Genomic DNA, 27,424 nt, shown 5'->3' on the forward strand with positions numbered 1-27,424 from the left:
ATGATTAGGCTGACACAGTGAGTGATTTGTAATTGAGGCAAGTTCATTTTTTTCAGGGGTGGTATAACTGACCTCTTTGACATTACAGGTAATTGCTCCTTTATGACTAGAGGTCAATTATATTTTCCTCCCCCTCCTCTCCTGTGGGTGTTCAAACAACTTGCATTTTCTCCACAGAGAAAGTCTATTATGGGATCAGTGATCAGAGAGCACATTATAGTCAGAAGGAAATTATTCACTTAGCTCAACAAAACATTACTGTTAGGGGCCAGTTATAAGGCATAAAGCTTTGTTCTCTTGACTTCTTTGTAAAAGTATTCACGCTAATGGGCTCCTTTATCTGTTAAGTATTTACATTTTAAAAAACAGAAGAAAGTCTCTTTGCCCTATAGAAAGTAAGGGTAAGAGGATACTGAAATCCAAGGCAGCAAATTTCACATGCAATTCCCAGAAAGCTCCAGATAATAAAATTATAGTCCTTGATACATATCAAAGATTCTGGACATAACACTTTGAGGTCTCTAGTTTCAACTTTCTCATTTTACAGATAAGAAAACTAAGTCTCACAAATTTAATTTAACTCAAAAATCATTTAATTGACAGGAAAGACTTGAACTCAAGTCCTCTGATTTCTAAGGCCAGTGTTCATGTTGCCTTCCCTACTTCTTGACTTCTGGTCAAGGTAAGTCAAGGTAGAAGTGGAGGGGGGAGGGAATGGAGTGGCTCAAGGGCAGTTAGATCTATTTGAGAAAACAAAACTAAGTAAATCTTTTATGGACATTCAATATCCTGTGAAATGTTTTAGGATAACCCAATAAACTCTACTTTTGGGGAAAATGAGCCCACATCTCCATAGAAATATACTAGACCACCAGGAATAAAATAATCTACTGAATGGATAGTTTTAATAAGGAAAATTTTGACAGTTGAGTACTTAGGATCTGACTTTTAATGATTTTGCCTTATTATATCTCCAACATCTTCCATTCCTATTTAAGAACAGAGCTGTTAGTCATAAAAACAGAATTGAATAAAAGTACATAACATTACATATAATATTTATGTAGATTAAATTATAGTCTCTATCAAAAAGGATGATCTTTCTACTTAGCACCAAAGAAAAATGATTAATAAGGAGTTGAAATAGAAGATAAGTAGGAAGGTAGTAAGAAAGCACCTTGCTGTCTTTTGAGTCGACTATATCCAAGGTACTGAAAGAACTGAACAATATGATTGCTGAGCCATGGTTAGTGATCTTTGAAAGTCCATAAAGAATGGAAAAGTACCCCAGATTGGAGGACAAATACTCCACTGTTTCCTTTTTTTTTCTTTTTTTACTGGAATGGAACCAACTAACTACAGGAGAGAGAGCTTGACTAGATGGGAGGGGGAAAGATCAAAGGAATGGCTAGTGAAAATTTTCACAGAATTCAAGAGTGCTTAATATTCTTACATGGATGAAGCCATAAAAAACATGCTTTTCAGGGCCACTAGGGGGCACAGTGGATAGAGTACCAGCCCTGGAGTCAGGAGAACCTGAGTTCAAGTTCGGCTCAAACACTTAAATTGCCCAGCTGTGTGACCTTGGGCAAGCCACTTAACCCTATTGCCTTAAATAAAAATATTTAGAAAGTATGCTTATCACAAAGAGCTGGTATGGTTTTATAACCATATAAAGTTTATACCATATTAATTTCATTTCCTTGGAAAGCTGTGGATATAGTTTATCCACATTTGAGCAATGTCTCTTGCTATTCTTTCTATACAAGATGGAGAGATGGGATTTAGATAAAAGTACATTTAGATATTCTTTAGAACTGGTAGAATGCCTGGACCTGAATTTCTATAGCCTAGAGAGAATCAGGCACTATGCCAGATGTCTTACCAATGGACATTACTCCAATGAATGCCATCTTGATTTGATATCTTCCAGAGCAACCCAGGTAACTGATTTTGACTCTGTACTGTTTAATATTTTCATCAATAACTTGAACAATGACATATTTACCAAACACAGAGATGACACCATGTTTTGCCGAATGACAAATACAAAAATACCTTTGCATCGGGCAAATCTAATTAGACAATATTTATTAAGGAAAAATGAATTGGAGTTTTAAAAATCAATGATAAAAGCAAAAGATGGGTATGTGGGACTGGAAAAGACACCATGTGAAAAAGACCTCAGGTAGCTACCAACAAAATAATTACTGGTAGTAAGATCTGGTCATCAAAAAAAGTGAATGCATTAACTACATTAAGGAAAACATAGTGTCCAAATCTAGAGCTAAGAATAGTCCTGTGATGTCTTACTCTGCTCTGGTAAGGTCTCAACTGGAATATTATGTTCGGTTTTGGGTGCCATGTTTTAAGAAAGATAAGGATTTGTTAAAGAAGGGATGGCTAGGTGGCACAGTGGATAGAGCACCAGCCCTGGAGTCAGGAGTCCCTGAGTTCAAATCCGGCCTCAGACACTTAATAATTACCTAGCTGTGTGGCCTTGGGCAAGCCACTTAACCCCATTTGCCTTGCAAAAAAAAAAAAAAAGAATGTCAAGAGGATTTTGATAAGGATAAAAAGGGGTCTCTCAAGACCAAACTACATGAAGACTGGTTGACCTGAGAATGTTAAGCAAAACCAATAATCATTTAAGGATGCTACTATGAAGAATATTTTTGCTCAGGTATGATTTGAACTAAAATGTCTCTGTCATCCTTTCTCACTCTGAGCATCTGTGAATCTCTGATATCAATGCTGGATGTCCACAGTAAGTTATTATTTAGGAAAATTGTTTAGATAAATTTTCTTGAAAAGATAGGTCTTTGTAGCAACAGAAATATCAGTTAGCTGCATTTTCCAATTTCAAGACAAAAATCAATCACCATCTGAAAATCCAAATGCAACATTTATCAAATTGACAAAGATGACCAAAGAGGAAAATGGGAAATCCAGGAAGGGCTACGGAAAGGAACAGACCCTATGACACTCAAAGTAAAGTTGTCATTTAGTTCAAAAGTCCTTTTAGAAAATTTGCAATTATACTAAAGTCATTAAACTGTCCATAATCTTTGACTCAGTGAAACTGAAACTTTGGGATAAATCCAGTGTTAAAGTCAGATATATATATATGTCTATATACATATATATTTAAAGCTCTCCTATATTAAAAAATTATAGTAGTACTTTTTGTAGAAGCAAAGAACTAAGAGGAATATAGGGATTTACTGACTAGGGAAGAGCTAAACAAAACTCTATATGAAAATATTAGAATAATATTGTGTCAGAAGAAAGAATAAATATAAAAATTAAAACCAACTTGGAAAGACTTATATGAATTGATGTTTAGTTAAGTGAAACTAGGAAGGTAATGTACATAAAATGGCTGCAATAATTTGAAGGAAAGTAAAATTGAAAGGCATCAGAAATGGTCAAAGGATATGAGCAGGCAGTTCTCAGATGAAAAAAATTAAAGCTTTCTACAGTCATATGGAAAAATGCTCTATTAATTAGAAAAATGCAAATTAAAATAACTCTGAGGGGTGGCTAGGTGGCGCAGTGGATAAAGCACCAGCCCTGGAGTCAGGAATACCTGAGTTCAAATCTGGCCTCAGACACTTAATAATTACCTAGCTGTGTGGCTTGGGCAAGCCACTAACCCCATTTGCCTTGCAAAAAAATAAAAAAAAAACCTAAAAAAAATAAAATAACCCTGAGGCACCAGCTCATACCTATCAAATTGGGCAAAATGTCAGAAAAGGAAAATGGTAAATGTTGAAGATGTAGGAAAATTGGAACATTGTTACTGGAGTTATAAACTAAGCCAACAGTTCTGGAGAGCAATTTGGAATTGTGCCTAAAGGGCTATAAAACTGTATACCCTTTGATCCAGCAATTCTACTATTAGATCTATATCCCAAAGAGATCATAAAAGGGAAAAAACTCACATGTACAAAAATATTTATAGCAGCTCTTTTTTATGGAAGCAAAGAATTGGAAATTGAGGGGATGTTCATCAATCGGGGAATGGCTCTACAAGTTATGGTATAGGAATATAATGAAATACTATTGTGGCATAATAAATGATCAGCAGGTAGATTTCAGAAAAACCTAGAAAGACCTATATGAACTGATGCTGAGTGAAGAGAGTAGAACCAGTAACCGCAACACTGTGTGATGATCAGCTATGATAGACTTAGTTCTTCTTAACAATACAATGATCCAAAACAATTCCAAAAGATTCATGATGGAAAATACTCTCCACATCCAAAGAAGGAACTATGGAGTCTGAAGCAGATTGCAGAATACTATTTTCACTATTTTGTTGGTGTTTTTATGTTTCTTCTTTCTTGTGGTATTGCCTTTTTGTTGTGATTCTTCTTTTACAACATGACTAATGTGGGAATATGACTAATATGATTGTATATGTATAATATCCTTTATCAGAATGCTTGCTGTCTTGGAGAGGGGATAGGGGAGGGAGGGAAAAAATTTGGAATTCAAAACCTTATAAAAGTAAATGCTGAAAACTGTTTTATATGTAATTATAAAAAGTAAAATGCTAATAAGTGGGAAAATTTTTTAAAAAATAAATACCCACAAAAAGAAAATACAGAAAGACATCAGAAGTTGATGACTAGATGCCAAGAAAAGAAGAACACTGACTCAACAGTCTGAGGCATGGGTTCAAATCTTACCTCTATCATGTATACTTAGTGCCTGAATGACTTTGGGTAAGTCACTTAACTTCCCTAGGCTTCAGTTTCCTCATCCATAACAATGTGGTTAGACTAGATGATTTCTGAGGTCTCTTCCAGTTCCAGATCAATGATCCTATTTTTTAAAATATAGTTATTTTTGATAACTTCTATTGGGTAATGATGAAATACCAGTAAGATGGTGAAATGTAGGTGGGAGAAATACATATGTTATATGACAGATCCTGTGGGATGACTTGTTTTGTTACACAAGAAGGAAGAGAAGAAAGAAGAAAAAGGAAACAAAGGAATCATTTGTCAATAATAGCAATTTTTTAAAAGAAAAAAGCATCAGGGGCGGCTAGGTGGTGCAGTGGATAAAGCACTGGCCTTGGAGTCAGGAGTACCTGGGTTCAAATCCGGTCTCAGACACTTAATTACCTAGCTTGTGTGGCCTTGGGCAAGCCACTTAACCCCATTTGCCTTGCAAAAAAAAAAAAACCTAAAGAAAAAAGCATCAATAAAATACTGAAATTTTTTAAAATTCGATTAAATATACTGTGGACCCATGGAAAAAAGATGAGGCCTTCCTTAATTATCTTTCTAGATGAAGATATTACTATTTAATGTAGGATGCAGCACAATTAATCCCAAGTCAAAGACATTACATTTAGAAAGTGCCACAACTAACTACTTGACTAATTTGATCATTAGAAATCTTCATAAAAATCTATTATCAATAATAATGCATTAGAGTCTGTCATTGAACTGCCATTGCTTATAAGAAAACCAGTAAGGAGTACTGTTTGCTCAGAAGGGTTTAGGACATCGTATGCATACAAGAAATATTTTAACAGAATAACCTGACCTGAGGTTATGTATCCCCAAGCATCCCTAAACTTAAACCTAGATGATAAGCATGCTTCAAGTCACACTAGAGCATATTTAGAGAGAGAGTCATATTGTAGTGGGATGGCATGCATCTTGAGAATAAGTAATGCATTCTTTTCATCTTTGTAAATCTCTCTAAAGCCTACTTAAGGCTAATTAATGATGATGTTTTCTTCTGATACAAAAAGGCGTCCATCTCACAACATGATCCATATGGATCCAGGTTCAGCATGGTTATAAATGAAGAGTCTATATCAGATTACTTTCTGTCAGGGGAAAGGGAAGGAAGAGAGGGCGAAAAACGTAAAATTCAAAACCTTGCAAAAAACAAGATTAGGGAAAAACTACCATTGAATATAGTTGGAAAAACAAAATAAATTAAATATTTTTAAAACAAAAACAAAAAAAGGCATCCATCACAGTTTCTCTAGAAATTTCAGAAATAATCCAAACATCCTATTTACCCTCTGCCCACAACTACTTTACTTAAATCATCCTTCAGTCTCCCCCTAACCCTCACAGATCCCATGAATTGGAAGGCACCACCAAGGCCATTGAATACAAGTTACATCTAAAACCACTTTCTTTTACAATGTCACAGAAAGATATCATCACACCTCTACCTGAAAACCAACAGAATGAGTATGTAGGGTGAGTGGGATCCCCCCCACCTCCTAAATTGACCCTTTCTACTTTTTACAAAGCTCTGTTGGCTCATTTTTCTTTGTATCCAGCTGAAACCTGATTCATAATTTCCACACATTGTCCCTAGTTCTATCTATCCTTCAGGTAGAGTAGAATTGATCTAAAGCTCTTGTCTATCAAAGACTTCCAAGTAATAGAAGACAATTATTCTATCTTCCTTGAATTTTCTCTCTTCTCCAGGCTAAGCATCCTCCTGTGGCATGTTGCCTAGTCTCTTCCCCAGCCAGTCATCTTCTGCCTTTCCTATGTCCTTCTGAAAATGGGCACAGAAATGGGCACAGCTCTCCCAAAGCAGTCTAACAAGGAAAAAATACATCTCAATTATTACTTCCCTCATTCTAGACACAGTGGTGCTTTCTTTTTCCCCCCAATTTTTAACATTTTTGTTTAAAGTTTTGAGTTCCAAATTCTATCCCTCCCTCCCTGAGATTGTAAACTATCAGATATAGGTTATTTATGTGCAATTATGTAAAAATGTTTCCATATTCATCTTTATACAAGAAGATTCAAATAAAAGAAAAAAATATTGAAATAAGAAAGTGGAAAAATAACCTGCTTCAGTTTGTATTCAAACAACATTAGGTCTTTCTTTGGAAGCAGAGAGTGTGCTTTATCATTAATCCTTTGGGATTGCTTTGGATCATTATCTTGCTAAGAATAGCTAAGTCATTCACAGATCTTCATTGAACAAAATTGCTATTACCATGTACGATGTTCTCCTGGTTCTATTCACTTCCAAAGGCAACAGTTCATGTAAGTCAAGTTTTCTAATATCATTCTGCTTATCATTTTTGATAGCACAATAATATTCCATTACATGCATATGCATAGCTTGTTTAGATTTTTCCCAATTGATGGACATCACTTCAATTTCCAGTTCTTAGCCAACACAAAATATCTTTTGCGCATGTAGGTTTTCCCTTTTTCTTGATATCTTTAGGATACAGACCTAGCAGTGGCATGCTAGATCAAAGGGTTTGCAGTTTTATAGCCTTTTGGGCATAGTTTCAAATTGCTCTCCAGAATGATTGGACCAGTTCCCAACTCTACCAAAATTAGTGCATTAGAGTCCCAGGTTTCCTATATCATTTCCAACATCCACTATTTTCCTTTTTTGTCAAATTACAGTGACTCTTTTTAAAAAAAAAACCTTAGGTTAACATTAAATTGGAGACTACTATGTAACACTATTGTCTACTAAAACTGCCCAGTCTTTTTTTCCAAACACAAGATAGATCACAGCCGAACTGTTAACCGTCTAGACGTCACTCAGCCCATACTTCTGAAGCTAATTTCTGGGAACCTGAGAATTCACAGGTGACATTAAGTTTAACCTTATTAGAAACAATCCATCATTCTAGCTTGTTATCGTCTTTTTGGCTCATGAATCTCCCACCTCATGTTAGCTATCCTGCCCAACTGAGCTTTCTGACATCCATCAATGAGACAAGAATACTTTTGTGGAATAAATGGCCTCTGAGGTTTCACCCACATCTGAACTTCTGTGAGTTTTTGAAAGATGAAATTAGAAGGTCAGGTTGACAGGAATGTTGAATGTATAAAGGGCAGTAATATGAAACAAGTCTGGGAAAGTAAGATGGTATCTCTGCCAAGACGAGGAATTAGTATTTTGTCCTGGAGAGGGGAAAGGGGGAGTCACTGAATATTTTCAAGTAGTGAAATTAGAATCATTTCCTCCTTTGGTAGCTGCGTAGAAGACAGACTAAAGGAGAAATTAGAAATAGAAAGACCAGTTAAAAAGGAAATTCTTACAACAGTCCAGGTGAGGATTAATGAAGGTCTGAATTAGAGTAGTATCAGGACAAGGAGATGAGGAAATCAGAGGTGGAAGAGAGCACATACCTGAACTGCCTATTAGGTCAAAACTATGAAGGGGGAAAAGAGTAGCCAGATTAGGGATAAGAAAATAAAGAGAAAGCCTAGAGGTAGAGACAAATAGGTGTAGGGGGACTGAGGTAGAGATAATAATGAAAAGGTGAATATAATGAAAAAGGAATTTTAGGTCTAAGAATTAAAATCACAAAGAGGGAGCGGCTTCAGGTAATGAGCCTATGGCATGGGTCGCTGAGGTAAAATGGACATATTGAGGAAGATGATGAACTGAGAGTCCAGAGTGAAAGAATTATGACCTAAAACAATCTTAACATAGTCCGGAATGATGGCTGAGTATAAGATGTAAAATTCAATACTGGGTAATGTCAATATTTGGTTTTGTTTTCAAACATCAAGTCCACAAACACAGGATAGGGAAGGCATGGCTACATGATAGTTCATGAGAAATAGATCTGGGTGTTTTCACAGACAACTGGATCAAAATGAGTCAACAGTGTGGCCTGGCAACCACAATGCTAATGTAACCGTAGGCTACATTAAGACCCAGCACCAAGAGTGAAGGAGGTGATATAATTAGCCTGTACTCTACCTGAGCAAGACCGCATTTCTGGTACTACATGCATTTCTGGTCCACCTTTTAGGAAGAACTGATAAGTTCTTATTAGTAAGAATTGATAAGTTAAGCGACATTCAGATAAGAAAAATCAGGATAGTAGTAAGATTACTGTACACTAGACCATTCATACAAGGATGAACTGAAAAAAACTGGGGTATTTACCCATGAGAAGATAACTCAGAGGTGGTATGATATCTGACAGTACCTATATGAAGGGCATTCCTATCTAAAAGACAACTAAGTGGCACAATGGCCACAGTCCCAGGTCTGGAGAGTGGAAGATTCATCTTTGTGAGTCTCAGACACTTACTATTTACCTCAGTTTCCTTTTCTGTAAAATGATCTGGAGAAGGAAACAGCAAACTACTCCAGTGTCTTTGCCAAGAAAACTCCAAATGGGGTAATATCTAGAAAAACTAGATTTTTTTTCTGTTTAGTTCTATAGAGAAGTAGGGCCAGCAAGTGGAAATTAGAGATAAGAGATTTCAGTTCTTTATGAGGAAAAACCTTGTTCATCATCAAAACTACTCACAAACAGAATGAACCACATCAGGAGAGCAGATTCTGCCAGAACCAAAACTTTCAAAGCAGAGGTTTGAGGATTGCTGTCAGACCATGGTAGAACAAGTGCTTGGCCAGGGAAAGGCTGACCTCTCAGGTCCCTTCCAGTTCTCCCATTCTGTGATTCTGTTTCTTATTTGGGTGCCCTTCAAATATCCCGCATATTTTCTTTGTGGCATGGTAAAGAGAGAATAGTCAGGAAAACCTGGGTACAATTGACATCTCTGGAAGGTAAGAAAGGGAAGAAGGGGGATAAGGAGATAAGTATAGAGGGGAGAAATAAGCATTTATGTACCAGTTACTGTGTTATGCTATTTCCAAATATTATCTCATTTGATCCTCACAGTAACCATGGGACCTATTATTATCTTTATTTTACTTATGAGATAACTGAGGGAGAAAGAGGACTTGCCCATGGCCACACAGCTAGTAAGCATCCAAGGCTGAATTTGAACTCCTATCTTTCTGATGGCAGGTTCAGTGCTCTGTTCTCTGCACCACCTAGCTGCGTGGTAACAGCAGGTGTAATTCAGACAAGGTGTGTAATTTCAACATGTCCTGACCAGCTCTCTAAGAACAGGTACCTTGCAAAGCAGTCACAGAGATAAACTGGCAGAGGAGATGCCCAGGACCATGAAATCTCAGGTCAGGTTCTCCTTATACACACACATACAATCTCACATACACATTCGTGTACCCTCATATATATACATATTCACACTCATTCATACAGTCCTGTGCACAACCAACACAAACACATGTACACAAATCCACACAAACATGCCTCCACACATGTACACACATACACACATGAACATGCATGTATGTGCACACAAAAATCTAAAGATTTGGTAATTTTTAAAAACATAGTTATCTTTAAATGTATCTGTCCATATTTTAGAGATACCTGCAAGAATTGCATGAACTATTTCAGAGTGAAGTGAACAGAACCTGGAGACTAATTTATACATTAATAAAATTATTTTTTAAAAATTTAAAAGACTTAAGAACTCTGATCAACACAATGACTATAATTCCAGAGGACCAAATGTAAGACTTGCTACTCACCACCTGACAGAGATGGGCTCCAGATGCAAAATAAAGCAGGTATTTTTTTTAACATGACCACTGTATGTATATGTGTGTGTGTATGTTTATTAGAAAAAGTTGGGTTGTTTTTTTTTCTTTTTACAGTGTAGGTTGGGAGGGTAAAAAAAATTATAGGGATAAGGTAAAAAAAGAAAAAAAATAAAGAGAACCATCAAGTCAGATAGATAGATAGATAATCTTTTTAATGCAGAGAAAAGAACAGAAGAAAGCCCAGAACAAGGAAGAGACAAGCACCAGAGGTTTGAAAATGACAGGTTTAACTTCTGTGCTTAAAAGCAAGAGGCAAATAATAGCTCTTGAGATCTGCAGGTCATGTTCTTTCTTTCTATTCTGCTTTATATAGGGAAATATCCACTTTATTTTTTTGCCTGCTAAATTCAGATTTTTAAAAAATGTGCCTCTCTACATGTGATTTTCATAATCAAACAAGAAACTAACCAAGTCATACAGTACCCACAGTGATATACTTTGAAAGTAATACTCAGATAATAAATTATCCAAGATTTTAATGCATCACTTTCACTTTGAGAAAAATAAATAAAAGATTAGGGACTTCCTGTGATCCCAAAATAGTAAGTTTTGGTTTGGGGAGAAAAAAACCTTTTGAAATTTTTTTTCTATACATTCAAGTTCCTGTAGGAACATATATGCCTATAAATTCTCTCCCTTTGCTACTGAAAAAAAACAAGGGGGAACTTCAAGCTGCTCATCTGCAGTAAAGTAATGAAATCACTCTTCTCCTAAACTATTTGTATCTATATCTGGCCCTGAAAACATTTCATTTCACAAAAAATATCATTTGCTGTCATATTTTCTTGGGTTAATCAGGATCAGTGCTTAAATCCCTATTGGTGATGGTGATAAGGTTACTTTGCAAAGCCCAAGTTTTTATAGAACAGCATGTTCCCATCGCCTTGGCCTTGAACACTCACAAGAGAATTGCTACCAATTTGGGCTGGCACACTTGTTTCATAATTCTATTCAAGTAATTCTTTCTGCCCAAAATCATTCTCTCATATCCTGGAAGTCAATGATATATTTTAAATGGATCAAGTTGCTAAAAGTAGATGCAAAGGAGAAGGCAAGAGTGATAAAAATGTAAAAGATCACATTAGGATTTTGTCCAGAATGATCAATATTAGTAGAGATGCTTTCTTTTTTTTTTGAAATATTTTAATGTTCCTAATTTTTACTGATGTTTGTTTTTATATTACCTTAACTTCTAAATATATCCCTGTCCCACCACCACCAAGCCAGACATCCTAACCTTGCCAAAAAAATTAAAGTTTAAAAAAAAAGCAGTTTAGCAAAACTTACCACATCAAACCAAATCGGCAGGGCATGAAATGTTCCATTGCTAAGAATCCTCTAAAACTTCAAAGAAGGGAAGGAAGTACACTACCTTTTCTCTTCTCTTGGCTAAAATTTAGTCATTAAAATTACATGACGGCTACTTTCATTAAAAGATGCTTCGTAATTCTGGGTCGAGGTCACTCCTATAGTGATCCTAACAGTCAGGGAACAGAAGCAGGATAAAGAATTCCTAAGTCCTACCTTCAAATTATTACTGACTGTGACTTTGGGGAGGTCCCTTAGCATCTCCAGCTTTTAGCTTATCTCACGGTGGAGTGGGAATGAAACTCAGTCTGGCAGAGAAGCGAATGTCATCACATGTTCAACTCCTAATTAAGGATGCTTAGTTTTGGCTTATCCTCAAAGATGTTTATCCAGATTAGAGTGGGCCAGGAAGGAATGGCATAGGGGAGAAGAAAGCTCCTCTATACCAGAATGGTACTGGGATAACTGGCCCAGCCCAAGAAATCTTGGGTTGGAGCAAGTCCAGTACCATTTTAAGGGATCCTCTCCACACCCATTAGACCGGAAGTTTCCAGTGGGCAGAGACTGCTGTTTACACCCCCAGAGCCGAACCCCAAGTCTGGTACATAGAAAATACTTTTAAAATGCTTGTTAATCTGTATGTCCTTAGGTTTTCTGAACAAAGCTGACCTATCTTCCCCCGTTCAATATACCCAAATGTTCCATACTAGAACCACACACCCTGTTCTAGACCACAGCTATGACACATGAACTTTCCACCCCTACAGTTTCCTCCTTTGCCCAACATATACATCTGAATTTCTTTTGACTACACAAAAGAGACCATTCTTTGCTTCATTTCTTTCTTACCCTCCTTAATCAAGGAATGTGGTTGCCTCAGTCAAACCGAGACTTATTAAAGACCTTAGCTTAAAAAGTCCAAGATCTTCCATTGCATCCAGGGCCATCTCCAGTCATCCCGATCCCTCGCTGGCCACTGGATCCAGCAGGCTCCAGAGAGGTAGGTGAGGTTGGTGACGTCACTCAGCCCTCCCTCACTTAAATCTAATATACTTGCATGCCATGGCATCACCTCCTTGATGTCAAGAATGAAGAGCAAACAACATTTGTACCTCCTGCCTTGGTCAGATCCATACAGAAAGCAGAGCGAGAGTGGATGGGGAGAATGGCTATGCACTTTGTTACATGTTCTTTCTTGTTGTCCCATGAGATACTTGATTGTATCAAAACTTGGAAGTTTTTGGATAATACCAGCATAAAACTGGCAATTTAACTTTTTCCCATTTCTCCTTTTCTGGAACAAAGTCTAGGAAGATTATTTAGAGGAAATGAATGTCATTCAGCATGAACATACTGTGTTAGGGTTAATGGGAGGGATTACTGGAAAGAAAAATAGCAACTAGACTACATATCCTTGGAATTGTTAGGTTTTGATGCTGAATATAATTAAGTAAAGAGACAATTTTGTCCAAAAGATTCTAAGAAAAGTTAACACAATTTAAGATAGGCATTGATTGAAGAACAAAAATTACTAAAATTGAATCCTATAATTTTCCTATTTTAAAAAGAAAATTGCTAGTTACATAGAGATTTCTTTTTATTTGCTTCTGAGAGTTATATTTTGGGTATTGGAGCAGGGAGTGGTGGAAGGAGTGCTCATAGTATATTTACTATAGATGGTGGCTGTCTTGATTACCTAAACAGGGTACATAGTCAACCAAACCATTCTACCATATTTATTTTAAGAACAATGAAACTGAATTGAAGTGGCTTATTCATGATCAACAAACATTACATCATGTCATGAACCATACACATATGTAACCCAGAATCATAGGATCATTGTCCCAAAACAAGAGGGGACCTTGGGATTTTCAAGTTCAATTTCCTCGTTTTTGAAGATGAGAAAACTAAAGCCTAAAAAAAGTCAAGTGACTTGATCAGGTTTGTGCAGATGGGATTCAAAGACAAGAATTCTGAGCCCAAATCCATCATTTCCCATTGTCTGTCACATTTATTCCATAACTCAATGACTTGCCAGATACTGAAGTTCCTTAAGAGCTTAGCCTTTTTCCTTGTCATCCCCCAAGATTTTTGGTCATGCCATTACAAGACAAATCAAAATAGGTAATCCTCATTGAAAGCAACATATGAGAATTTAGAACTCAAGGTTTTAAAAGTGAATGTTGAAATTTGTTTTTGCATTTAATTGGGGAAAATAAAATATGAAAAAAGAGTGAAGCAAAAAATAAAAAAAATAAAAGTTAAAAAAGAAAGCAAGTAACATGATAAAAGAATGAGGCTGGTAAAGGACATCAAAAGGTCCATTCATTATAGCTTTCCTGTCTCTCCACCCTCTTCTTTTTAATCTCTCCACCCCTTCCTTTTTTGTCTCCTTTATCCTTTGTATTTTCCCTTGAATATCTTTATATTTTGAATCTTCAAATGTGTGAAAACAACATTGGGGTAAAAGAGGATTATTCAGCCAAAATCTTCGTGTTTAAATTTGTGCCGCAACTCTGGGTATCAGTCACATGTTCCATGAGCCCAGACATTATATATTTCTATATTCAACTATGATGTCTTTCATATGGAAATCCTTTTTCACTTCATATACTAGGTTGTTGTGGTACAGAAACAGCTGATCTCCCTTGTGCAAACAACAGATAGATCACAGAACAATCATTAATTAATAATTATCCAATCCCCGAGGCGGGGAATAGAATTAGATTGTTGTTGACATGAAGAAAGAGAATCTACAGTCTATAGTAGTTTGTACCTTCCTTCTGATAAGATTTCTTTTAGTAAGATCATAGATCAGCCAAAGTTGATAGGCTTTCTCTATTCTGTCATACTAGGTCACCCTCCTTAAAAACATCACTGGAGCTAAAATTCAGAGCAGCTCAATGGGCAGCTTCGGGATTGCTAAAGTTTTATGCTCCAGTGGACAGCCACAGGCTCTTGAAAGGAGATGAAGTCAACATTTTCTATGTTCTGTACACCCTGCCCCAGAGTCCTTGTGGCCTTTTACTTCTTGGACTATGAGATTTCTTCCTGGGCTAAATTTTCTAAAAGCAGGTTTATATGCTCACTTATTAATACAAACAAAACAGAAATGGTCCTAATACAAACTCTCCGTCATTGGGAAAAACACAATGGTTTTCACCTAAAATGTCATAGGATGTAAAATAAGAGGGGATATTTTGTAGGTAAGGAAATCAAAGCCTTGAAGGCACAATGAGTGACCCAACATTGCCCAAAATATAAATAGTCATCCTTGGATTTGAACCCAGATCTTCTGACTCAATATTTAGAAGTATCTTTGGGTTCCTCCTTACTGGAAACATCCTGAAGTCCTCCTTGAACCTGGTACTGCCTATCTCTAGTGCAATTATCCTGTTGATGGATCAGGTCGTGATGGACAGCATTCTGGAGAGAAATATTTAAACTAATAACCTATATCAGATACTTCCTACTGTGCTATCCCAGAAAAGCCATTGAATCTCGCAGGACCTCAGTTTTTGGTAAAATAGTAACAATAATACACAAACCACCTACTTCAGAGGATTGTGAGAAAAGTGCTTTGTTAACCTTAAAAAAATATAGAAATGTGAGTTTTCTTCTAAATTGCAGGGCAACTAGATGGCAGAGTGAATGGAGTGCTGGGTTTGGAATCAGAAACATTGGAATTCAAATGTGGCCTCAGACACTTCCTGGCTAGGTGACCCTGGCAAGTCACTTTACCCTGTTTGCCTCAATATCCTTATCTGCAAAATGAGCCAGAGAAGGAAATGGCAAACTATGGTACTATTTCTGTCAAGAAAATCCCTCATAAAGGGGCCACAAAGAATCAGACACATTAACAAGAATATGATTATAGTTGTTTAGTTTGTCACTTCAATCAACTTACAGTCTGGTTCTAATTCATCTCTGTATTCATTCCTTCATAAGATAAACAAGTGATTACTAAAGCACAAGAAACTACTGGAAGAAAAAAATTACTGCCCTCAAAATGCTTATATTCTATTATGGGAAAAGAAAAACAAACAAACGTGCACAGTTAAGTATATTTAAAAGTGTAAACAAACTAATCATTTCAGAAGGAAGACTTTGGAAAAGTTTTCTTACACAGATCTAGAACATTAGCCGTGATGGCAAATGATTTCATTTCTCTGAATCCAATAAGCCTGGGATGTCCAAGAGAGTCAGGTTCTGATTCAGTCTGGAACAATATGGATGAGAACCTGAAATACGTACCTTCCCCTCTGAGCCTCAGTTTGCTCATCTATAAATAGCGGGTTTGGTTGAGATGATCCCTAATACATGCCCCATTCTAGAATTAGTATTTCCAACATGCAGCACATGTGTCCCACTGAAGAATTCATAGTGCCCATCATAATGCCTGGCACAGGACCTGTCCAGTGTCTGACACAATGTTTCACAAAGAAAAGCAGAGCAGCCTTGGTGTCATACCTGAACAGAAATGGGTCACTAAATTGTACATGAAGATCCCTGCATGTACATATTGACTTAGAAAATCACTTATTAATATCTATGTTCTATTGTATTTTATTTATTTTGCTAAATATTTCCCAATTACATTTTAATTTGGTATAGGTCATATGTCTGATACCTCAAGCATAGAGAAAAGGACATGAGATTTAAGGTCGAGAAGATACTTCAAGTTATTTAACCTCTCTGAGGCTCAATTTCCTCAGTCTTCAAAGTGAGGATAAAAATACTTCACAGGATTATTGTGAAGATCAAATAAAACTATATTTACTTACTATTTGCTTTTGCTTTGCTTATTATTTTTGCTTATTATTATATAATAGATGCTTAATGTTTATTGGACACAAAGGATATTAATTTTTGTTAGAAAAAATTCATACTAATGAAGAAGTTTTCTCCAGATGATCTTCCATTCTTTCTTCTTAAGACTATAGTGGTTGGAAGCATCGTTATCCCAAATGGTCCTGGGTGACCACATAAATTCAAAATTGAATCTAGCAACTATGCAAAACAAAAACAACGAAAACCTGGAGATAAAACATGTCTGTAACCCAGCAGTGCATTACTAATATAATCAATTCAGATTTTTCAGTTTTGTTAATTGTTCTATCTGAAGTAAATGCAAATTCTGAAAAGGTTATGATACTTAAGGGCCTTTCACTTAGCAATCATCAAGGCTCTGTGTTTAAAAAAATATGATAACCTATGAAATAATCTATAAGAGAAACTGCATCTAAAAAAGAGAAACTGAAGTTAATTATTTAATAATCCCTGAGTAGAATAATAAAAATTTCCAAAGGTCTTACTCTATCAAATTATCTGCCATCCGCATATACAATAAACTTGTTAAAACCATTACCATGTGACCTACAGATGATTTCATTATCACATCAAGAAACTCTGATGAATTCAACTGCTGTTATATTTTCAGGAGTGATATGATTTCAGCTAGTTTGCAAATTCCTGCTCCTTGGCCAGAAGATGATGTCAAGATATTCTTTACTGTTTAGTCAGTTTTATTTTGGAATGTCATTTCTGCCTTCCAAACTTCTCTTTTCCCTTTCCACCCCAAGACTGAATGATCTTAGTGGTAAATTGAGATGTTCTCAATTCTATATTCCTTTTTTCCCCTGTGTCTTATATTTGCTAGTAAATTAGCAAAGATGACAAAAGAGAGAAATTGTCAGTGTTGGGGGGGGGGTAGGAAAAAAGACAATAGACTAACATAGGATTGATTGGTCGAGATTTGTTCCAACTATTCTTTGACCACATAATGAGAAGATGAGACTCATTAGAAAAGACGCTGATGTTGGTAAAGACTGAAGGCAAAGGAAAAGGAGATGCTGGAGCATGAGATGGATAGACAGTGACATAAACTTATACAGACTTTAAGATACAGTGGAGAATAGAAGGGCCTGGTGAGAATAGAAGGCCCCAGGTCACAAAACGTCCCACATCACTGAATGATTGAACAACAACAGCTAAGCATTCTGGAAAATGATTAGAATTCAAAGACAAAAAGAAAGGTCCCACAACTGCCCACATAATTTTAACAGCATCCTTTGAAGTAACAAAGAACTAGAAACAAGCTGGGTGCCCACTGAAAGAGAAATGGTTGAACAAATTGTGGTACATGAATTTAATGGAACAGCTCTGTCCCAAAAGGAATGATAATTATGAAGAATTTAAGGAAACATGAACCAATGAAAAGGGAAGTAGGCAGGATGAGGAAAGCAAGATGCACAGAGAGATAGAAATGACAATGACATGAAAATGAGTGCTACATAAATTGAATAACCCAAGGGAAGAAATGAGAAAATGTTACCTTATTGTTTTCACTGGAAAGGATGGGGACAAAAGGTGTGGGATGCTAACTAAATATGCTGTTAAGTATGTTTGCGTGTTTTGCTTAAAAAAATCCCTTGGTTCTGAAGTTAAGCTCTTTAAGGGTAGGGAATATATTTGGAAAAGAATCTGATATAAAATGACATCAGTTAAACTTTTTTTCTTATGCCCATAGGCATAATCTGAAAGTTAAAAAAAATTTACTAGTTAAGTTCAAGGTATAATCTGTTGAGATCTTCCCTTACCTTAATCTAAATGAGCTAAGCTGAAAGTAGAATTGTATTTACATTATCATGACATTTTAAATCAAACCGTCTGGAACTAAACTTTCATATGGAACTGCTGAAGATATTGGCATGAGATGTGAACCCAAACCCTTGTCAGCAACTTTATTACTGGCTTGACCTTAGACAATTTGCATAAATTCTTCATACTTTCTTTTTCTCATTGGTAAAATGAAGAGCTTGAAATGGATTACCTCTGAAGGATGGGTTGGTTCTAAAACTAAAAACCATATAATAGGCTATCAACATCAATTAACTTTTAACACTCCAAAACTGAAATTTTTGAGTCCAGGATTAAGATACACTGCCTGATGAACCACAATTTTATTTGGGGGGAGGGGTCAACATTTATTTATTTTGAATTCCAAATACTTTCCCCTCCTAACTCTCCCACCAATTGAGAAGGCAAACAATATAAACTTTCCTTTCAAAAACTATTCCATTTTGAGAAAATGGACTTTTTCTACATCCTTCACAAAAAAATGATGGATCAAAGATATGGATTAAGGCATATATTTTCTGGTATGGTTAATTTCTATTTTTATCTAATGTATTCAAAAGGGATTTGCTATATAAAGCACTTGGGAGATGGGGAGGGGTAGAGTTATTGGGTAGTGAAAGAATGTTTTTTTAAACAGAAAGAAAGATAACATCAACAAAACATTAAATACGCATGAAAAAAAAAGCCAAAAAGAAGTTCAGAAGAGGATGCTGCCAATAGGGCAAATTTATTCCTACCAAGTTCAATTTAATATATACTTCTAAAAGTTGTAGTATAACATACAATATGGACTTTACTCTGTACATAACAGTATTTATATTTATAGCATATGTATAAGTGTACATAGAATAACAAAATACATACTAAGAATATCAAATAAAATAGCTATTATATGTGATATAATATATATACAACAAAGATATAACATAACAAGAGATTATATAGAATGACAACAAAAATACTATGCATACCGTATATACTATATGTGAATAGCCTAGTTCATAGAATACATAGAATAACAACAGAAGTTTGAGGTTTCCTATATAGTTGTCTTTTTACTTATTTGTATAATGGAATGTTCAGTTATTTATTATTAGTATGATTAGAATAAAATTTGAAGAGACTTAAAAGCTTAACTAATGCTATTGATTTTTATAATATATTCATTTCAAAATATATTCCACTTAATACTTACTTAGCTGTGTGACCTTGGGCAAGTCACTTAACCCCACTGCCTTGCAAAAATGAAAATAAAGATTAAAAACTAGAGAAAAGTAAATTCAACAAAACTAAAAATCATAGTGATCCTGTGTGACAAATATAAAATGCTTTAGAGCCATGGGTTTTGGTTTTGAGGGATTTTTTTGTTTTTTGGGGGGGGTAAAAGGGTTAAGTGACTTTCCCAAGGTCACACAGCTAATAAGTATCAAGTGACTGAGGTTGCATTTGAACTCAGGTCCTCCTGACTCCAGGACCAGTACTCGATCACTGTGCCACCTGGCTGCCTCTATAGCAGGGGTTTTTCAACTTTTTTGTCTCAAGATTCCTTTACATTCTTAAAATGTTTGAGGACCCCCCAAAGGGTTTTTATTTCTGGGATATATCTATTGATATTTACTATATAAGAAATTAAAATATCTTGCTTATTATTATGAAAATAATATTGCCTTGAGGGTCTCAAAAAGAGTCTCATAGACTTCAGGGGTCCCCAGTCAACACTTTGAGAACCAAAGCCCTACACTCATCTCTTCAATGAAGGGGGGGATTAAATTAAACTCTTTAAATTTGTGAGAGAATAATTATGATTAAATTTAGGAAAGTTAGCCATGGAAGAATAATGCTAGATGCCTCAAGAGTTATTTAGTCTGGAGAAAAAAATGTTTAGAGACAACTTAATAGTGATCTCAGAGATAGGAGGAACTGTTATAATGAAAATTATGACCATTATATGGTCATATGACTATTATCCAGCTTTCAATAAGGCCACAAATCTGACATGGGAACTTTCAGGTATGTGAAAGACTTTGAGGAACTTTAAAGAAAATATCCTAGTAGTGAAAGTTGTTATAACTAGACAAGGAATTCTCCTGTACAGGAAGCACATAGGAGATATTTAATAAATATTTTTGTCTTACTCAACTGATTGAAATGGCTACACTAAGCCAACTTCAATACTTCAGTAGTTGTGTGATCTTGATACACCCACTACTTAATCTGAGACTAACTAACCCATCCAAAATCCCAATTAATCCATGATTTCTCAACCAATGTGATTTTTTTCCTATGTTCTCCCCTAGATCTACTATGGGAAAATTCTTCAGGTTGATCAAGGATTTCCTCTACCATTCTTAACATTTAATGAGTTTGCACAAAGCAGGCTTCAAACTGCCAGCTTGTCATCTGCTATACCCTAGGACTCTACTAATCAAAGATCTTAAAGAGATACATGCAGAGAAAAAAGAAAGGCAAGAAGTCAGACTCAGAATCAGAAGACATACAGATATAAATCCTGTCTCCAACATTTGTAAGCTGAGTAACGATAGATAAGTCATTTTAAGTCTTAACTTTTTTCATCTATAAAGTGGAGATAATATTACCTGCAGTCATTACCTCACTGAGTTATGAGGATCAACCAGTCGGTTAACCAAAAACTATTTATTTCTGTTTAACATGATTGTATGTGTATAACCTATATCAGATTACTCTCTGTCATGGGAATGGGATAGGGAAAGCCAGGGAGGTAGAAAAATGTGGAACTCAAAACTTTACAAAAAAGGTGAATGTTGAAACCTATCTTTGCATGTAACTAAAAAAAAAAGAAAAACAATAAAAATATGTTTGTTAAGTAAGCCATCAACAGCATTTATTAAGAGATGACTAAGTACGAAGGTAAGGACTGGGGCCCCAAAGAAAGGTCAAAAACCAAAATCCCTGCTCTTAAGGGTTTCAGGCTAATGGGAGAGAGAACATACAAACTATTTAGTGAGTAAGACATATGCAGGATAAATTATAGTCAACAGAAGGAAGGTATTGGTATCAAGAGGGATTAGGAAAAACTTCTTGTAGGATATGAGGTTTTAGAGTAAGCCAGGAGACAGAATGAGAAAAGAGTTCAAGACTTGGGGGACAACCAGAAGAAATGCCCAAGGTTAGAAGATGGAATGTCTTGTGTCCAGGAAGCCAGAGTCACTGGATTATAGGTAAGTGGAGGGGAGGAAGGTGTAATTAAGAATACAAAAGTGGGGGAGTTCATGTTATGAATAGCTTTGAATGCAAAGGATTTTATATTTCATTCTAGAGGTGACAGAAGGCCACTGGGTTTTACTGAATAGTGGAGTGACCTGGGGAGAACTCTATCTTCAGAAAATTATTTTTACATTGAGTGGAAGATGACCTAGGGTGGGAAGTGACTTGAGGCAGGGAGGAAAGGAGGAGGAAGGAGAAAAAGTGAAGGAAGAAGTGAGATTGAGAGGGTGGAGAGGAAGAGGGGAGGGGAAAAGAAGAAAGAAGAAAAAAAGAAGGAAGAAGAAGGAGGAGGAGGAGGAGGACTAATAGCATTTATTGTACTAAGCACTTTACAATTATTATCCCATTTGATCTTAACAACAATCCTGCAAGATTAGGTGTTATCTCTATTTTATAGAAGAAGAAACAGGCATACAGAAGTTAAGTGACTTGCCCAGAGGCACACAGCTAGTAAATGTCTGGGGCTGGATTTGAACTCAGTTCTTTCTGACTTCCAACTCTATCCATTGCATCAAGTCTATCCATGGCACTAAGCTTAAGGGGATAAGAGCCTGTACCAGGGTGGTGCAATGTTACAAGACAGAACAGGGCATATAAGTGAAATATTGTGATGGAGACATGGGGAGACAGGGAGGAGCAGATAACACTTGAGTCTCCTGCCATAGTTGCTTCGTACTTTTCCAATTTTAAAGGATCACATGAATGTTATCTTCTCTTATTATTATACATCTAAAACTGACTTCAGGTTAATAAAAACATGTCAGTACTATTTTAGTGTACCAGAAAAAACCACAATAAAAACCAGAAAAACCACAATAAAATAATGGGGCTCTTAATTGGCACCAGAGTCAGGAAGAATTGAGTTCAAATCCAACCTCAGACATTTACTAGTTGTGTGACTCTGGGCAAGTCACTTAAACTTTTTATACCCCCATTTCCTCATAGGTAAAATGGAGATTATAAAAATATATACTCTGTAGAGTCATTGCAGGATCAAGTAAAATAATAATTACGAAGAACATGGCACAGTACTTAGCACACAGTAAGTAATAATTAAACATTAGCTATTATTATTACTGTTAATAATATTATTAACAATTGTTAATAATATTATTAACAGTAATAATAATAATAATAGCCTACGTACTGTCTCTGATATATCCTAGGTCTAGGAAACCGAGATTAGAAATTATCGGGAAGATGTCCACCTGCATTGGTAGAAGGATTTCCTCCTCTTAGGGATCCCTAAATCAATGAAATCACAGAGCTAATTAGTTAAAACACTGTGTTTGGAGACAGAAGAACTAGATTTGGATCCCAATTCTTCCATTTACTGTTTGTACAAATTTGAGCAAGTCACCTTATCACTCTAGGTCTCTCCTTCCTTGTTTATAAAATGAAGCTCTTGGACTAGGTCAGGGGTTCTTCACATTTTGGGTGTCATGAATCTCTTTGGCACTCTGGTGAAGCCTGTGAACCTCTTCTCAGAACAATATTCTTAAATGCAGAAAATAAGATAGAGAGAGGATTACAAAGGGAATTGATTATATTGAAATAGTGTCAGTGAACTATCAGTCAAGGGCACAGAGAAATGATTATTAAATATTCAAATATTAGGAAAATCCAAGATTTTTTTACCCCATCAACCTTCAACTAAATGATCTCTGAATGCTATGAATCTTATGCATTTAATTCACATTAGTGTTTAATGATAAACATTTCACTTTTTTAAGTGCCCTACTATTTTCTCATTAGATTGCAAACTCCATAGAGTACAAGAAAATGAGTCTCCTTTTACCAATGGTAGAAATTGTTATTGCCACTATAATACAATACTTCAAGGATTAATTTATTTCATTGATATTAAATCAATCTTTATCAATGTAGATCACCCTTCCTCAAAAAATTTAATCTTTGAAAATTTCTATAGGAAAAATCACTAGTCTATAGCCAATTTTGTTCTAAGTGCATTCTGAGATGACAGCCTTATAGTTAATACATCACTGGGACTGAATTCTAAGACTTTTCAGTATAATGTCATCATCTGAGGGCACAAAGGTCATTAAAATGTTGGCTATATATCTCTGAGTACCACTTCACACCTCTCAGACTGGCCAATATGATCAAAAAGGACAATGATCAATGTTGGAAGGGATGTGGGAAATCTGGGATACTAATACATTGCTGTTGGAGCTGTGAACTCATCCAACTTTTTGGAATTACGCACAAAGGACAATAAAAATGTGTATACCCTTTGATCCAGCAATACCACTACTGGGTCCATACCCTAATGAGATCATGAAAAAGGGTAAAAACATTACTTGTACAAAAATATTCAGAGCAGCTGTTTGTGGTGGAAAAGAATTGGAAGTCATGAGGATGCCCATTAATTGAGGCATGGCTGAATAAATTATGGTATAAGTGTGTTATGGAACACTATTGTTCTATCAGAAACCAGGAGGGATGGGAATTCAGAGAAGCCTGGATAAGACTTGCATGAACTGATGTTGAGCAAGATGAGCAGAACCAGAACATTGTATACCCTAATAGCAACATGGGGTTGATGATCAACCTTAATGGACCTGCTCATTCCATCAGTGAAACAATCAGGGACAATTTTAGGGTATCTACAATGAAGAATACCATCTGTATCCATCTGTGGAGTTTAAACAAAGACCAAAGACTATTACCTTCATTTTTTTAAAAAAAAAAGTTGTCTTATAAACTACATAATTTTGCTATCTCTAATATTTTATTTTTTCCTCAAGGATATGAGTTTTCTCTCAACACATTCAATTTTGATCAATGTATAGCATGGAAATAATATAAAGATTATCAGACTGCCTTCTGTGGATGGGAAGGGAAGGGGAGGAAATTTGTAAAATTAAGAACATTACAAAAAATAATAGGTAGAAACTACTATTGCATATAATTGGAAAGCAAATAAAATATTTATTATGGAAAAAATGTTGGCTATAGGTTGATTATTTGGTAGGTATTGCCAAGATGTTGTTCACTTAGTGTGGCCTCCATGAACCAAGGGTCACTTCTAAGGCATGAGGAAGACTTTAGTGGAGAACTCTTATTATAATAAGGTAATAACCTATTACAAAGAAATTTCTACAGTGATAACCAATCATTTTATGTCTACTAGAATATAATCCATTACATCTTTTAAATGTTATTTGGTAATCAGTCAATAATAAAAAACTTTAAAAGTGTTTACTAGGTTCCACCATGTTCAGTGAGTGATCCAGATGCTTCTGGGAATCATAATTTGTTATATAGACCAAAGAGCTCTGTGTAGTCTAAAATCTTTGATTTCTTACTCCTGAAACATGTTTTCTACCATGTTTCTATCATTTTCCTTTATAATTGCCTTTGCATTGAAAGCACTAATCATTCAAATTTATGTGAATTAATTTTGAAGATTCTCATCAAGTTCTTTGAAGAAATTTTATTTTTTTTAACCACCTCATCTCCGAACCAGATGTTGGCACACAAGTTGTAATTATCTTCATGATATTTTTGCAAATGCTTATTATGGAGTCTGTAATGATCAACTTTCTCATGAAAATGATGTATCTTGTTGCTCTTGGTTATAATAATTTCTACTATAATGATTATTTTGAATATTTTGAGTATAACAATATTCACAATTTCATCTCAGATAGCATATGGTTGGATCTTTGTGAAGAGGGGCTATTTGACTCCAACTGGGGAAAAGGCAGCTGCTGCTGCTGCCATCTTCCTTAATTTAGGCTGCAGTGGGAGAAGGGCAGAATAACACTCAGGTAGTGAAAGGTGAGGTACTAGAGAAGCAGGATTAATTTGGTAGGGGAGACAGACTGGGAAAAGTGCACCTGGACATGGTCCTGGTATACTATCTCTGTGGAAATGATGGGGTTCCCAAGGGCACTTCACAGAAGAGGCTTTATCAAAGGTTTCCTACTCTCCACAGGGAACTCCTATGTTTCTTTCTTTTTTTTCTTCTTCCTTTTTTTTTGCAAGGCAAATGGGGTTAAGTGGCTTGCCCAAGGCCACACAGCTAGGTAATTATTAAGTGTCTGAGACCGGATTTGAACCCAGGTACTCCTGACTCCAGGGCCGGTGCTTTATCCACTTACGCCACCTAGCCGCCCCACTCCTATGTTTCTTATGGAGCAGCAACTGACATAGTGATCCTTATGACATCATAGGGGTGCCTTGCATTAGCTATGGTGGCTTCCCTGAGACCTAGGAGTGGTGACCTACCATGGTGGAGACAGAACTCATACAAATGAAATAAAATGAATCCTTTGAATTATAGTGATAATAACTATTTTTACAATAGTAAAAAGAGACTCATTTTCTTATACTCCTCCTTAAGAAATATTGCTAACCCCATTTTTCCAATAAGCCCTGTAGTTTTTATTGGATTATTTTGTATAGAATGGTGATTTTTAGGAATATGTGTCTTATTATAGCATAACTTCCTATACAGTAAAATCAGTTCCACTACTCTGCCACCATCACTGCAGAAACAGAAGGGAATCCAATGCAGTTGAGGACCATTTTGCATTTGTTTAATGCAAATTTTTCTTTGTTTAATGGATTGTCTTTGCATTAGTCTTTGTTTTATGGGTTGCCATAAGCAAAGAGTCTATCACCAAATGGCCATCATGCTGCTGATAAGACTCTGTATTGAACTAGGCTGTTTTTAGATTATATCAATTGTAGGAGCCATAGTTCAAGGTTTTTCAACATTGTAGAATCTTCTAAAGTTTATTCTCTTTGGCATCCTTCAAGAACCCAGGATCACATTCTACTCAACCACAAAGATTTTGTTAAGTCATTATTATTATTATTATTATTATTATTCAGTTATTTCAGTTGTGTTTGATTCTTCATGACCTCATTTGAAATTTTCACCAATATAATGGAGCAATTTGCCATTTCTTCCTCCAGTTCATTTTATAGAAGAGGAAACTGAAGCAAATGGTTCCGTGACTTTCCCAGGATCGTATAATGAGTGTCTGGGGACACATTTGAACTCAGGTCCCTGTGACTCTAGCCTTGGTGCTCTATCCACGTACCACTTAGTTGCCCCTAAGTCATCATTATGAACATTAATTATTTTACTGGACCACAATAAGGTGATTGCCCAAGACACTATTAAAAGATTTGACTTTTTCCTGTACACTAAATGGCCACAAGGATAACATGGGTAAAACTATGAAGAATTCAGATTAACTATAAAGAAATAGTTTAGGAGAATTCAGCCATATACTGCAATGGGCTGGAATGGAATGAACTAGGGAAATGATCTTAAGAACCAACAACAGTGGTAGATACAATGCAATTTAGGAGCATAGGGAAGTAAATGGATTCAAATTTTTTCTACAGTTTCTCCTTAAATCCTGCTGCTCATTTTTTAAATATCAGTGTATGATGCAAACTAAAACCACCAATCCATAAGATCACTAGGAGAAGATGTTGCATCTCCTGGGCTTAAATCAAACAAAACCTCTTGGGCTTAAATTAAACAAAAACTTCTAGTTTCCACCAAGTTAGTTTTGTAGGTAACATATATGTTAACTTTCAAACAACTTTCTCCACTCCCAACAAGAGATCAGTAGAATACAATTTGGTCTGTTAGTTTGAACTTCTTGGTTTCCCTAAGTATAGAAGAAATCTTGAACATTTACTTCATTTATCAAAAATTTCAGCAGCTACATCTATCAATTATCAGTATGACTTCGGACCATAGTATTTCATAGTCAGATAT

At 35.7% G+C, this 27,424-nt stretch overlaps 1 protein-coding gene across 3 annotated transcripts in view; it reads right to left on the reverse strand.

Annotated features, from left to right (window-relative positions):
• The window catches only part of PLS1 (plastin 1), a 146,189-nt gene that overhangs the window by 93,517 nt on the left and 25,248 nt on the right, over positions 1-27,424 (reverse strand). Inside the window, exon 1 of one of the 3 annotated variants that reach the window (XM_074191157.1) lies at positions 9,293-9,628. The exons of the other annotated variants lie outside the window; for them this stretch is intronic. The gene's annotated coding sequence lies outside the window, so the exon portion shown is untranslated. Of the gene's footprint in view, positions 1-9,292; positions 9,629-27,424 lie in introns of those variants that run through there. 3 annotated transcript variants of the gene reach the window in all.

This window comes from Macrotis lagotis, chromosome 6 (genome assembly GCF_037893015.1).
Source record: "Macrotis lagotis isolate mMagLag1 chromosome 6, bilby.v1.9.chrom.fasta, whole genome shotgun sequence".
In the NCBI taxonomy this organism is placed as follows: domain Eukaryota; kingdom Metazoa; phylum Chordata; class Mammalia; order Peramelemorphia; family Peramelidae; genus Macrotis; species Macrotis lagotis.